The 15,504-nt window shown below is 40.3% G+C and overlaps 1 protein-coding gene across 13 annotated transcripts in view; it reads left to right on the top strand.

Moving 5' to 3' along the window:
• The window catches only part of IGSF1 (immunoglobulin superfamily member 1), a 453,756-nt gene that overhangs the window by 290,014 nt on the left and 148,238 nt on the right, over positions 1 to 15,504 (top strand). For 12 of the 13 annotated variants that reach the window (XM_082377825.1, XM_082377828.1, XM_082377813.1 and 9 more), the window contains one exon: positions 9,360 to 9,490. The gene's annotated coding sequence lies outside the window, so the exon portion shown is untranslated. Of the gene's footprint in view, positions 1 to 9,359; positions 9,495 to 15,504 lie in introns of all 13 variants that reach the window. The other variant, XM_082377826.1, reaches the window with a different exon arrangement.

Raw genomic sequence — 15,504 nt, 5'->3', positions numbered from 1 at the left:
TATTAAGGGAGTTTTCAACTATAATCTCTTCAAATATTTTCTCAGTCTCTTTCTTTTTCTCTTCTTCTTCTTGGACCCCTATTATTCGAATGTTGGTGCATTTAATGTTGTCCCAGAGGTCTCTAAAATTGTCCTCAATTCTTTTCATTCTTTTTTCTTTATCCTGCTCTACAGTAGTTATTTCTACTATTTTATCTTCCAGGTCACTTATCCATTCTTCTGCCTCAGTTATTCTGCTATTGATTCCTTCCAGAGAATTTTTAATTTCATTTATTTTGTTGTTCATCATTGTTTGCTCTTTAGTTCTTCCAAGTCCTTGTTAAACGTTCCTTGTATTTTCTCCATTCTATTTCCAAGATTTTCGATCATCTTTATTATCATTACTCTGAATTCTTTTTCAGGTAGACTGCTTATTTCCTCTTCCTTTGTTTGGTCTGGTGGTTTTGTACCTTTCTCCTTGATGTGCTGTTTGTTTCTCTGTCTTCTCACTTTGCTTAACTTACTGTGTTTGGGGTCTTCTTTTCACAGGCTGCAGTTCTGTAGTTCCTGTTGTTTTTGGTGTCTGCCTCCCATGGCTAAGGTTGGTTCAGTGGGTTGTGTAGGCTTTCTGGTGGAGGGGACTAGTGCCTGTGTTCTGGTGGATGAGGCTGGATCTTGTCTTTCTGGTGGGCAGGACCGCATCCAATGGTGTGTTTTGAGGTGTCTGTGACCTTATTACGATTTTAGGCAGCCTCTCTGCTAATGGATGGGGTTATGTTCTTGTCTTTCTAGTTGTTTGGCATAGGGTGTTCAGCACTGTAGCTTGCTGGTCATTGAGTGGAGCTGGGTCTTAGCATTGAGACGGAGATCTCTGTGAGAGCTTTCACCATTTGATATTACTTGGAGCAGGGATGTCTGTGGTGGCGCAATGTCCTGATCTTGGCTCTCCCACCTCAGAAGCACAGACCTGACAAATGGCTGGAGCACCAAGACCCTGTCAGCCACACTGCTTAGAAGAAAAGGGAGAAAAAAAGAAAGAAATAAAGAAAGAAATAGAATAAAATAAAGTTTTTAAAAATAAAAAAGATATTATTTAAAATAAAAAAAATTAAAATGTAATAAAAAAAATGGACAGACAGAACCCTAGGGCAAATGGTTAAAGCAAAACTATACAGACAAAATATATATATGTACATATAAAAAAAAAAGGAAGAGAGCATCCAAATCCATAAACAAATCTACCAATGATAATAGACTGTAAATACTAAACTTAGATAAACATAGAACCAGAAACAAATTAGATGCAGAAAGCAAACCCAAGTCTACAGTTGCTCCCAAAGTCCACCATCTCAATTTTGGAATGATTTGTTTTCTATTCAGGTATTCCACAGATTCAGGGTACATCAAGTTGACTGTGGAGATTTAATCTGCTGCTCCTGAGGCTGCTGGGAGAGATTTCCCTTTCTCTTCTTTGTTCGCACAGCTCCCGGGGTTCAGCTTTGGATTTGGACCTGCCTCTGCATGTAGGTCGCCTGAGGGTGTCTGTTCCCGCCCAGACAAGATGGGGTTAGAGGAGCACCTGATTAGGGGGCTCTGGCTCACTCAGGCCACGGAGAGGTCGGGGTACAGAATGCAGGGAGATCCTGCGGCGGCAGATGCCAGCATGACGTTGCAACAGCCTGAGGCACGCCGTGTGTTCTCCCAGAGAAGTTGTGCCTGGATCATGGGACCCTGGCAGTGGCGGGCTGCACAGGCTCCCGGGAGGGCAGGTGTGGAGAGTGACCTGTGCTCGCACACAGGTTTCTTGGTGGCGGCAGCAGCAGCCTTAGCGTCTCATGCCCGTCTATGGGGTCTGAGCTGATAGCAGTGGCTTGCGCCCATCTGTGGAGCTCGCTTAGGCAGTGCTCTGCCTTCTGTGGGCACATGGGGCAGGAATCCCCTCTCCTCATGCACCCCAAAACAATGGTCGCTTGCCTCTTAGGCAGGTCCAGACTTTTTCTCGGACTCCCTCCCAGCTAGCTGTGGCGCACTAGCCCCTTCAGGCTGTGTTCACGCAGCCAACCCCAGTCCTCTCCCTGCGATCCGACCTCCGAAGCCCGAGCCTCAGCTCCCAGCCCCCGCCCGCCCCGGTGGGTGAGCAGACAAGCCTCTCGGGCTGGTGAGTGCTGGTCGGCACCGATCCTCTGTGCGGGAATCTCTCCGCTTTGCCCTCCGCACCCCTGTTGCTGCGCTCTCCTCCGTGGCTCCGAAGCTCCCCACCTCCGCCACCCGCAGTCTCCGCCCGCGAAGGGGCTTCCTAGTGTGTGGAAACCTTTCCTCCTTCACAGCTCCCTCCCACTGGTGCAGGTCCTATCCCTATTCTTTTGTCTCTGTTTTTTCTTTTTTCTTTTGCCCTACCCAGGTACATGGGGAGTTTCTTGCCTTTTGGGAGGTCTGAGGTCTTCTGCCAGCGTTCTGTAGGTGTTCTGTAGGAGTTGTTCCACAAGTAGATGTATTTCTGATGTATTTGTGGGGAGGAAGGTCATCTCCACATCTTACTCCTCTGCCATCTTGAAGGTCTCTCCCATTGCTCTTTCTAGTTTGAGGCCTGTTGATCGTCGTCAGCCCAGATGTGTAAGTGTGTACCAACACTGGCCTACTAATCTCACAGAGGTGTTAGGACAATGAAAGTGTAGGAATAGATTTGAGTGGGATTTGGATGAAAAAAATTAGTGGCATGAGGTTTTTTTTAACATTTGCTAAAACATAAGAAATAATTAAGGAAAGAGAGATTTTTTACACAGCAGCCTTTCAGTTAGCCTCAGATTTTCTCAGAGGAGAATGATTCTGTATTATATGATGTATATTGCTTGTTTTGAATACTACACAGTTGGATCATAAGTGGCTACTTATATGGATAGAGGTCCAGGAAGCTGAAAGCCTCAGTCCTTCCAGAAGAAACAGTTGAGGGAGATGGGTGAAATGCTGAAGGTGTCCTTGATAAAAATGACAAGACATTGTAGGTGAGTTTAGTGGCATTGTGCATTTTGTTGAAATCCCTACATTTGGAGTGGAGGATAGTGAACAGTGGGGTGGGCTTTTTCACCAAGAGCCACTGATTTTGGTCATACAGTAAAAATTGATCTATTTTTATATGTTTGCCTGAGGCATAGAACTTGAAAAACTTCAGGCATAGAAACAAGATTGTCTTTGAGTAGCTCCAAATTGCTATTCACATTTCTATTTTATGTCTGCAAGGGGAACACTCAATAAATTTGGGTAAGAATGTAGTGGGGAGGAATCAGAGCTGATGAATTCCAAGCTTACATAAACTAAGGTTCTCAATCCTGGGTGCTTTTCTTTCTCCCTGTTAGTAGACTTAGTAAAACAAGACAGATGTTTTGAGTCCTCCTAACTCCTATCCCATTACTCATGGATTTTGGAGACAAGGCATTGCAATTGCTTGTTAAAATAGAAGAGGATTTAGTGGGCTAGGATATGAGGGGGCAGGAGGGTGAATAGAGGAGGGAGCAGCACGTCAAGCACATGACTCGTGTTCATAGGAAATGTAAAAGTGGAGCACAGAATCCAGCCCCTTGCAGTAACCACAAGCAACTACCACTCTTAATTTCCTGAAGACACTGCAGGAACTCAATGTTCACAGCCTTCCTGACCCTGAGAGTTTAATCTCAGAGAAGGATCAGATCAAATGCTTGTTGGTTTGTCTTAGCACTCATATGTATCTAGTGGTGTTGACTTTTTAAAATTATGAAACTTGAGCAACTTTACTGAATCAAACATTGTGGATATCCAGCACTCTGAGTGCCTCTCTGACATTTTTCAGTTACAATCATGGTTTTATGTGGCTTGAGGTTATCTCACAAGTATATTTCTTTTGGTTGTTCCTAGTGATTACATAGGCATCCAGCCTGTTAATATCCAGTGGTGTGTTTAGCCATCCCTCAGCTATTGATCATTTGGAATCTTTCATGAAATGTCTTGTAACCATTCCCATCTTGCACCAAACCCCACTCATCTTTCAAGGTCCATGTTTAATATTACCTCCTCCATGATACCTTTTTTCTCCCCAACCCCACCCCACTCCACCCCCATGGAATAAAATTGGTTCTTCTTCTTTGCTGCTGTAGTTCTTTGTCTTTATCTTACATATAGTTGCCTTCCCTGCTACATTATGGGATCCTTGAGGAGAGGGATTGGGTCTTACACGTAATTGAATCCCCTAAACATATAACATGGTGATTTACAGATATACATATACAGTAGATGAATATTTAAATAGCAATATAATGAAGATTTTTGCATAAATTACTTTTATTTATTTTGGATTGCATCCTTGGGGATGTATTCCTGCAAATAAAATTACTTGGGCAAAGAGCTGTGTTTCAGAAATATCACCAGCAATTTACATGGCAAGACAGATAATAAACATTGCCATCAGCAATTTACAGAGTGACCTGTTTCCTGATAGTGCTCTTTATTATATATATATACCTACCAAGGTTTTTGGGAAACTGTGTTTTAATTTGTATTATGCTGAGGTCACATGTTTTGTCATGTGATTACATACTCAGTATGTTTCCTACTGTGAATGTTGTCCATTTTTTGACCATTCATCTAGTGAGCTTCATACATTGATCTCATATATTTCATTATTTATTTATATATTCTGACTGGTGTGTTTTAAAAGTTCTGCTCAATTGCATAATTTTCTCTTTTGGTTGTTTCCTTTTTGATCTTCATTTTGTTATAGTACAGTGTGCACAAGTTTTTTAGTCATATTTGAACACATCATCTTGGCTTTGATGTTACCTTCATTTTTTCAATGGCTACACTAGCTAGATAAACAATGCTATTCTTTTTTTTTCTAGTTTCACAGTTTAGATTTTTATGTTTAACTTTTTGATCTGGAGTTTACTGAAATATATGATGTGAGGTACATATCCAAATTTATTTCTCTTTTTATGGATACACACTTTTCCCAATAATATTTATTTGTTAGTGTTTCCTTTACTGTATGTGTATATATATGTATGTGTATGCATGTTCTTTCTAGCCAACTGGAGACGTTTTTATGTATTTGGTTCTCTTTCTCTAAAATATGCTATTTCATTGATCAATCTTTGTTTTTAACCCAATGCCAGAAGGTCCTTTTTATATGTATGGATTTTTAATAAAGTTTAAAACTTGAGAGGCTATCTCCATCATTACTAAAAATAATATTTTTTGGCATTTTTGTCTTCTTATTCTTCCAGGTGAATTTCACTATAAATTTGTCATAGTCTATAAAATATCCTGGAGAATTTTAAATTGATATTGCATTAAATCTATACATTAACTTAAAGAGTCTCATCTTTCTTATATTTTAGCCTTGCTGTTTGGGAGCAAGGTGTCTCTTTCCATTTCTTTATTTCTCCAATTATGATTTTATCATTTGTTTTGAATACATTTCTTTTATCATTATTAAATTTTTCAAAGTACTTTTAAATTAATGATCTCATCCAGTGCTTACCAGGGCTCTCTGCTGTAGGTCAGTAGAAGGATTTAGATGCAGCCAAGGATGACCAATCTATAATGGACTTTTTCCCCTAGTACTCATCAGGATTACTTTTTTTGGTAACAGATTTATTGAGATGTAATTCACATACCATAAAATACACACATGTGAATGTGTGTACCTTCAAGAGTTTTTAGTATATTCAGAATTGTGCAACCTTCACCATAATTTTAGAACATTTCATCACCAAAAAAAGAGAGAAAGGCTGAGAAACTTGTAAACATATGGGAATATCAAATAATGGTGGACATTGAAATAAAGGAACAATAAGGTCCTTGGCAACATAAGTGTCAAAAGTTTAAGACCTATTAAAAGTATAAGTCCATAAATTTTTAAAGATCAGATAGCTTTTAATCAAAACAAACAAACAAACAAACAAACCCCCATACCTACCATTCCTGCACCACTCCTCAAGACCTTGGCAACCACTAATCTACCTTCTGCCTGTGTAGATTTTCCTGTTCTGGACCTTTCATATATATGGAATCATAAGACAAAAAATGGACTTTTAGGGAGAAGCCAAAGCAACATTTATTAAGCACCTAAATATCTGTTAAGCACTTTGTATATTTTTTCTTATTTAATCTTCAAAACAGTCATTTAATTTAGGTAAAATTATTTCCATTTTAGATAAGGGAATTGATGGCAGAGAGGTTGAAAAAATTGTCTGAGATTATAGGGTTAGAATGTGACATAACCTGGACACTTTAACCTGATCTTTGACTGAGCTTTTCTACCTTAAGGTGGCTAGGAAGTTTGGAAACATCCCTCCCATGCTCTTACCTCAGTGCCTCGCACTAAGACCAAACACCAATATGACATTTCTGTCACTGTGAGGGCTGAGAGAGCAGAGTAGGATGGAGTGGTTTGTATAGCCTAGATTCATGGAATTACAGAAATTTTCTCTTTCAGCATCCCTCAGTCAGATACTGAGAATGACCAATGATGTGTGTACAGTTTAACTCACAGAGCCATGGGAAATTAGAGTTCAAAGCTGGAAAGAGCCTCAGAGACCACCTAGTCTAGCTGCTTCATTTTGTTGATGAAGAAACTAGGACCCAGAAAGAGCAAGATACTTTCTCAAGATCGTATAGCTCAAATATAGCGACAGAGGATGACGCTGTTATTTCATCTGTTATTGAAAGAATGAATGTACCAAAGGTGAAAGTCCTATCCAGAAAAATTTCAGAAAACAAATTAAGGGGAAAGCCAGATGGTGATGTGAAAAGGTCACTGAATTAGGTCAAGGAGATCTGGGTTCCAACACCAGCTCTGCCACTAATTCATTGTGAGACCTTAGACAAGTCTGTTAACCTCTCTGGACTTCTGTTTCTTCGTCTGGAAATATGTGGGTTGGAATATATGATCTTTTGGAAGACTGCACTGAGAGAGTGACATGGACATATATACACTACCAAATGTAAAATAGATAGCTATTGGGAAGCAGCCGCATAGCACAGGGAGATCAGCTCGGTGCTTTGTGACCACCTAGAGGGGTGGGATAGGGAGGGTGGGAGGGAGGGAGACACAAGAGCGAAGAGATATGGGGACATATGTATATGTATAACTGATTCACTTTGTTATAAAGCAGAAACTAACACACCATTGTAAAGCAATTATACTCTAATAAAGATGTTTAAAAAAAGAAATTTTATTGAATAAGTAAATAAGTGAACTTTTATTTAAATTCTAAATGTTATGCTATTTTTGGAAGATTCCCAGTGAGCTACATAACTGAAGAAAAGACGGGCAACCAAAAAATTTTTCTTAAAGAGCTGGTACTGTAAATTTACATGAATACATTTTTTAAACATGAAAGGTTACTTCTTCAACAAATAAGAGGAGTGCCTGATTATTTCCTATAAGTACATATCCAAGACACATTAGCCAAGTTAATAACATACCCATTCTGGCTGTTATATTGACTCTACTTAATGCAGTAGCATGTGCAGATGGGGTGTATCAAATCATTTCCTTAATACAGTCTTAATTTTGTATGTTTATTTCTTTGGGGAAGAAAAAGCAATTCAATCTTATTTTAAGGGGAAAAGATTTCACTATGTTCTAAAGACTAATAGAGAGTCATTTATTCATTCAACTAATATTTATTGAATGCCTACAATGGATACAGACATCAAGGAATAGTGTTAGCCTAAAATGGGAAATTTAAAAAATGATACAAGGACGTGAAACTAACGTTGAAAACCTGTCTTTTTTGTGATTCAAGATACATGTACAACCAAGAGCTGTTTGTTTAAGCCTTCACAGGTTGAAACTTTCACAGTGGAGAGGCAGAACAGATGATGTGTGTGTAGGGGGTGAGTGGGAGGGCAAAGAGTGCAGCTCTGTAAGCAGGAGCTGAAGCAGGCAGCAGAAGATGATCATATTGATGCATTCCTCCTCCCTCTCCCACCTCCCATGATGGAAGAATAATAGGGATCCGTTCCATGTGTATTGTATCACCCTTCAGAGTTTACGGAGTGTTTTCACATTCATTATCTTATTTGATCCTCATGCCAACCCTAAAAGAGAGCCATGGTGGATATTGTTTTTTCCATTTTCAAGATGAGAAAATATGGGGCTCAAAGGGGGTAAGTGGCTTTTCCACTGAAAGACAATACAAATTAGCGCCAGGACTAGAACTCATGTCTTTTGTCTCTCAAAACAGTGTTTTATCCATTGTCTCCACTCAGCCCAGGATTTTCTCCTCCAATCTTCCCATTTTGGAGGTATAGGTTGAATATTCGCCTGGGCAGGCTGCTGTGCTAAGCAGCAGGAGTTTACTCCAACAGTTTGGGTAGAACACAAAGGAGTGTATTGCTACCACAAGTAAAAGATGCTTCTTTCATCTGCTCTGGCCAAAACTGCTGTGTGTGTGGGGGGGGTGTGTGTCTGAGGGATGGTTAGGGGGTGGAACATGGAGATTATACTTCAGCCAGTCTCTCTAAGGTTCACTGCTGTTGGTCTAAAACGCTAATAGTATACAAAAAACAATACCTCTGCTTCCATTTAGTGAAATGGAGAAGAAAAAAAAAATAGTAAATACATAAGTAGGAGTGGTCATAAAGGAATAAAGAGAGTAGAAGTCAGTGAGCAATTAATATGTACCAAGTGTTTTACTTAACATATTTAGTTTAACCTTCGCTATTGCCCCATAACATAGGTCTTATTAGTGCCCTTCTTTTACAGATTAGTGCACTTAGGTAGGTTAAGTCCTAAGTCACAGAACGAGTGATCTCCAAAACCAGGATTCAAATAGGTCCATATAGCTCCAGAATCAGACACCTCAACTACTACACCAAATAAAGAACCTATGTTTTCTGGTGAATAGAAACAGATAGGCTTTTTTTTTTTTTAAATCAAAGTTGGGAGAGCCCTCTGAGGTTTCCTTGTCCACACTCTCACCAAATACAGGAATCCCTTCTAAACACCCCTCGCTGATGGCCATCCAGTGAAACACAAGGGCTCTGATTTAGTTTAAATTGTATAAATGGAGATGGATCTGTATGGATTTATCCCTTCTCTTGTTTGGTGCTTCATCCAGGGTAAGACCCAGGCATTTGTGTGAGGGAGCAAGTCAGCATTAGAAATATCCTGTGACCACAAGAGAGGGGGACAGAGTCCATGCCCTTAGCCTCAGTGCCACCTGACTCCTACTATTTTGTGACCTGGCCCTTTGCTCAGACGGATCTGACCAACAAGTCCTTGTGGAATTTGCAGTTAGTTTTGTGCAGCTGCATAACCTTTGCCCCAAGCATGGTTAAAGGAATCAGTCAGGTGATGATCAGACAACAACTTCATGAATCTTTCTGTTGCTCTTTCACAGGATCCAAATGATACCTGATAACCTTGAGTTCAGTTTCTGATGGCCATTTCAGGGCATTCTGATTCTGCAACAATCTACCAGTGAAGAGGTGATCAAGGTCCTGGAAAACCCTTTACTTACCAAGCAAAATAGTGAGTATTTGTGACTTCTACTTTTTCAGAAACAATGTCACTAATACTGAAGGGAGGAGGGGGCTGTCTGTCACGATGAAATCAGTTGACATATTTACTATATTGTTACTTCATCTGCAATAATTCCTTGAGATTGATTTGGAAAAGTGAGGGAGGGTGAAATGGAATTCCATACCCCCAAATTTTCTAAGAGTTTGTAGTGCTGTATCAGTAAAGTACATCTCTCTCTCTCTCTTTTTTTAATTTAATAGTCTCTTATTTTTTAAAACATTTTTATTGGGGTATAATTGATTTACAATGTTGTGATATATGTATTAGTAAAGAACATCTCTTGATGACATCTGTTTTTCTTTCTACTTCATTTATTCCTTCAACAAATATTAAGTGTCTTTTGCATCCTAGGCCTTTACTCTCTTACTTCTGTGTTCCTTTTGCTTTCTGAATTTTCTTTACCTCTTTTTCCTTCCCCTTTTTTCTCCTATCGTTACTTTCCCAATGTTATGCTTGGGAAATAGTGATACTATTTGGGAAGGTGTTTAAAGTGAGATCGTAGACGCAGGGAAGGAGAGTGCTATGGATTCATGGGTTTTGAGTGGGACTGTTTTACCCGTATCATCAAGTTTTCTATTATTTCCTCACTTAAAGCATGTCAAAAGCACTCTTACCTCATCAAGGATAATACCCAGCTTGTGTTGATGGAGAATTCATCTACATTGATTGATCTCATCCTTCTGGGCGTGACAGATAACCCTCAGCTTGGGGTCCTAATATTTGGAGTCTTCCTTATTGTTTATATTGTCACTGTGTTGGGGAATCTAGGCCTGGTAGTCCTGATCGGAGTCAGTCCCTGCCTCCACACCCCCATGTATGTTTTCCTCTCTAATCTGTCCTTTCTTGATGTGTGTTTCTCTTCTGTCATGATCCCAGAGACTTTAGCAAATTTGTTTTCTAAGTTGCAGGCTGTTTCTTTCCTTGGATGTGTGACTCAAATGGGCTTGTTCATAATCTTTGCCTCTGCTGAATGCAACATTTTGGCTTCCATGGCCTATGACCGCTATACTGCCATTTGTCAACCACTGCTCTACCACATCACCATGTCTAGAGTTCGTCGTCTCGAATTGGTAGCAGGATGCTACCTTGGTGGATTAGTTAACATGGTTTCTGTGACAACTTCCATCACACAACTATCGTTCTGTCAACCACATGTCCTTCCTCACTTCTGTGACATCCCTCTACTGTCGGCACTGGCTTGCTCAGACCCCTGGGTCACCCAGATCTTGATTGTTGGCTGCGGAGGATTCACCCTGATCACCTCCATTATGGTAATCCTTGTCTCCTACCTGTCTGTCCTCATGACTATCCTGAGAATTCCCTCAGCTTCTGGCAGGCAAAAAGCTTTCTCTACCTGTGCTTCCCACTTGACTGCTGTTGGCCTATACTATGGAACAACTATGTACACCTACTTGCAGCCCTCTCAACGTGGATCCCAGGCAGGAAATCAGATGGTCTCAGTGTTTTTTGCAATGGTGATCCCAGTGTTAAATCTTCTCATCTACAGTTTGAGAAACTAGGAAGTGAAAGTTGCTCTACAGAAAAATATTGAAGAAAAGTCCCTAATCTCCCATTCTGTGTCTCCAAAATGTAATATGTTCTATGAAGACTTGCTCACAGTTCTATTCACAGTGTTTTCCTTACCTGCGAATAAAGCCTTTTAAGAATAATTGAATTGCTCTGGCTAAGTGTTTAGGTGTAGGTGCTTAGATAAACAGCAATATGATAGGGAGAAATTATATGGACAAAATGATGTGTATTTTCTGAAACAACTGATAAGAAATACTTTAAGAGAAGGAAATAATGTATGTGGGTATGAATATGTCAATCTGAGTTGTGAACGAGTATAACACTAGTCATGAGTTAATTCCAAGATAACAAGGTTAGAAAACAATGTAATTTGACTATAAGTTATAGAAGAGAACATTGATTCCTTTGCTTTACCACTCATGTACTTATATAGAGGATTTCCTTGATATCCCTTAGGCTGAGTTAATTTAAATCCATATCTTTCATAAGGACTCAGAATATTCCTAGATGTGTGTTTTCCAAATGCTCTACGATATCTGCCACAGTGAAGCTGTAAAATGTAAGTCTATATATGAATTCACATGTGCAATTATTGAGATTTACAGGGATAAATCTTAAAGAGAGCAGTACTCAGCCAAACAAGAGATTGGTTTCACTAGCTAGACTAGGATTTGAAGATCCTTTGCAAGGAACAATGGATCATTTATTAATGAAATTCCAGGCCTGAATTATAGTGATGGGGTTTTTTTATGCAAAGTTTGAATGGATCTGAGCCAAGTCCATTAGTATCTCTGAATATACTTCCAATAGGAAACACAAGTGTAAGCAGAACCCCAGTTAATTTATTAGTCCATGGCTAGTCCTCAGAATTTGTAAAGATGCACCAAATGCATGGATATTGCTATCTTATCTAAATATGTTGAACAACAGGCTATCTGTAAAAACAAACAATCCTATATCTGAAGAATATAAAACCTTAATATCTTACTTTTATAGATGAGGAAATCAAGGCCAAGACAAGGGAAAGTGACCAATATCAAACAACTAGTTGGGGAAAAGTAATTGAGTGGCTCAAGCTGCAAGGAAAAACAGAAAGTAGTATTTAGCTACATTTAGGTTAGATGCAATTTTTGGGCCTCAAGAATGGTTTTGCCTCTGCCTCTATTCCCAGAAACTGCCTAGCCTTAGTAGCCATCTGCCAAGGACTCCTAAAACCCAGTTGTGAGGGAATGTGGTTTATGTGGTAGCTGTGTGAAAACCAATCCCCTTAGAGCTCCAGATCATTATATCTAGTTACCAAGTAGAACCTCCACTTGAAAGTTCCTTAGGCACTTCAAACTTAATGTTCAGAAACTGAACTCTTCTAAACCTGCTCTCCTCTTTCCTTGTACCCTGAGTGAATGGCATCACCCAGTTTCTTAAGCCCAAAACCTGAGTGAGTCCTTGTTACTTCCCTCCCCTGTAGCTCCCTATATTTAATCAATTACCAAATCCTGTCAATTTTCTCTCCCAAATGCCTCTTGAATTAGTTTCTTTTTCACTGCCACTGGCACTGTGCTGGATCATGGCACACTCCTTTCTTGCCTGGATTAGCAAAATAGTCTTTTATCTCCTCTCTATGAATCCACCCTGGATCCTATTAAATTTACTTTTCACATAACAAGCTCAGTGGTTTAAATGTAAATCCAACCAGATCAGCCTTCTCCTAACCTCCACACTGCTTACAACTTTTCCATGTTTCTCTTTGCCTATAACACATATTCCAAACTTCTAAATTTGGCATGTGAAGATCTTCAGGTCCTGCTCGCCCAAGTCCTATTCATTTTTAAAGTCCAAACTTAAATCCAATCTTCATTTCCAGATAACTTTTCTTGACATTTCAGATGGAAGTGAGCATTCATCCACTGTTTTCCCATTGTACTTTGCACCTCTATTTTACCATTATGATGCTTGGCCTTATAAAATACTCTGTGCATTTTTCAGAATTTCTGTTTTGCTCACCTGTGTTGAAACACTTTTGGAAAGATGGAGCCATATTTGGTTAATTTTTTTTAATCTTCCACCCTAAGTCTAGCCTAAAGTTTGGTACCCGGTAAAGGCTCAAAAAACATTAGCAGAGTTGAAGTTCACTCCCAACTAACCCTTTTCCTTATTCACTTCATTTTGTCCACCAGACATTGTTACATTCTATCATGTAATGGAGGAGAGGTAGAAAATCTTACCTCTTGAGACATGATCATCTAGCTGAATCTTGGATGTTTCCTGTTAACACTCAGCCCGCAGTAGGGAACCTGAACCTCTTCTTCATTGCCCTTATCTTTTAGTTCTATACCACCCAGGCGTTTGCCTTTTAATCCCTTGTCCTCCCTGGATTTCTCTTCTTCTATGGTAACCAGCCCATGCATATGATAGATTTCTTCCTGGAATAAAGATCATCCTTTTTGTAGGATTCAAGGTTAAAGACTCACAATCAGAACTCAGAGGTATAAGGGCCCATAGAGATCATTGAGAATTATGGGTTTTAATTTTTTAAGCATTGGAATTATTTCTTTAAGTGAATTCCAATGCAGAACAAAAAAATATAAAACAAAAGTGGAACAGATTTGGCTGGAAAAGTGTGGGGTGCCTATAGCCCCATTGCCTAGCACTCACCTCTCCCTCTCTGAGGCACTGCTCTAGAAACTCAATGACAGTCTGAAAATGCTAGGTTAATTGAAACTGCTCTTTTCACATATGAAGACACCCAGTGTCCACAAGGGAGAGCAGCATTCTCAGCTAGTCAGAGGGAGAGGCAGATTTAGAATTCAGGTCTCCTGATCTGTACCACAGAATATTGTCTACTACCACATCCTCCTAAGCCCCTCTCATGATGTGAGATACTTAACACAGCTGGGAGTTTGGGACGAAATTGGCTTCTTCCTTGGCAAGTAGAAGTGTCCCCTATCCTTTAAACAGCCCCAGCAAGACTAGGGACAGTTAAAACCTCATCAGCTTCATCATTTCTACAGAGGGAATGGTAGATCTCAGGGGATAACAAAATACTTTAGTAATAGACAGTCCTTACAGTCAGAACTGGCTATATAATTTGTAGCCCCAGTGCAAAATGTTAATGTGAAGTCCCTGTTCAAAAAGCAAGAAAAAGTGCTGTTAAAGGTATTCAGATAAAAAGTTTTTTTCCTTTCTACTGGAGTGTCTCTCTCAACCGCTCATGGTGCTTAAAATTTTTCATTTAATGTCATACCCTCTCAGGCACAGGGATACTTGTGGGGCAAGTGTATAGCTTCACAAGTGCCCTGTGACCCCACCCTGTGATCTGATGCACATGTGAGGGGCCCACTGGCTGCTGGGTCCTCCTCCTACCTGCTGGACAGATGCATTGTACCCTGGTCAGGAGTGAGTAGGTAGAACCAGGCATATCCTCTTCCCATGGGTCAGCTGCCCCAACCCATGGTGGACAGGTGACCATCAAGGGTATTGCAACCTCTACACCAGGATGCACTAGGTACTTGGATCAGGGTGGGCAATGAGCCCTGCTGGGTGATCTGCCAAATGTGCAATGGCATTACCACCCTGGGACCAGGATGGCTGGCTGTCATCATGTCCAACCCTGAGATGTTGCAGGGCATGTGTACCTGACCCCAATCCTCCCTGAGCCCATGCCCAGATCCCTGAGAGTGGAGGGTTGCAGCGGTCACTGGGTGAGACAGAGAAGAAGAGGCTGGGTGGGGCCCTGAGTATTAATGGACAGGGAAGTGGGCAGTCAATAATCTGTCCCAGGGAGGTGAAGAAGCAGTGAAAGATGGGACTGTGTGCTAGCTGAGACTCCAAGCTTCAGGTGCCTACTCAATTATTCTATCACATTTTGGTTTGCACTTACAAAGCACAAATTCAAATTATTAAAATTAAGACAGTGGCATTAAACCCCAAGTACAAGGCTCTTCTAAGCTCAGGGTGCTGTACCACTGCACTGATCACATGTTCATGAAGCCAGTTCTGCTTAGAGAGAAGGATTTCTTTTATCTTTGTCAGGCAGTATAATGTAGTGGTTAAGAGCACAAGCTCTGATTCAGACTGCCAGACTTTGACGCCAACCTCCCTCACTTTCTAATTCTTTGACCTTAGACAAGTTACTTAACTTTTCTATTTCAGTTTTCTTATCTGTAAAATAAGGATAATAAGAATATCCTTATCCTTATTGTAGGATAATTTTCAGGTATTCAGTACAGGCATCAGGTTTTGTTTACTCTGGATCTGCTGTAGGCCTGTGTTCCAAATGGTATTTACCCAGCTTACACCGCATATAACCAGACTTAGTCTCCAGTGACTTCTCAGGCTTAAGGGAAAGTCCACTAGATTTATACAAACTGAGTGAGCCCAGCCAGCTGTCAGTGGTACAGTTTAGAGTTTCTTCTTTTACAGACTCAGGACCCATT

Source organism: Balaenoptera borealis (genome assembly GCF_965194805.1).
Source record: "Balaenoptera borealis genome assembly, chromosome: X".
NCBI lineage: Eukaryota > Metazoa > Chordata > Mammalia > Artiodactyla > Balaenopteridae > Balaenoptera > Balaenoptera borealis.
This window is presented reverse-complemented; position numbering and strand designations above follow the sequence as displayed.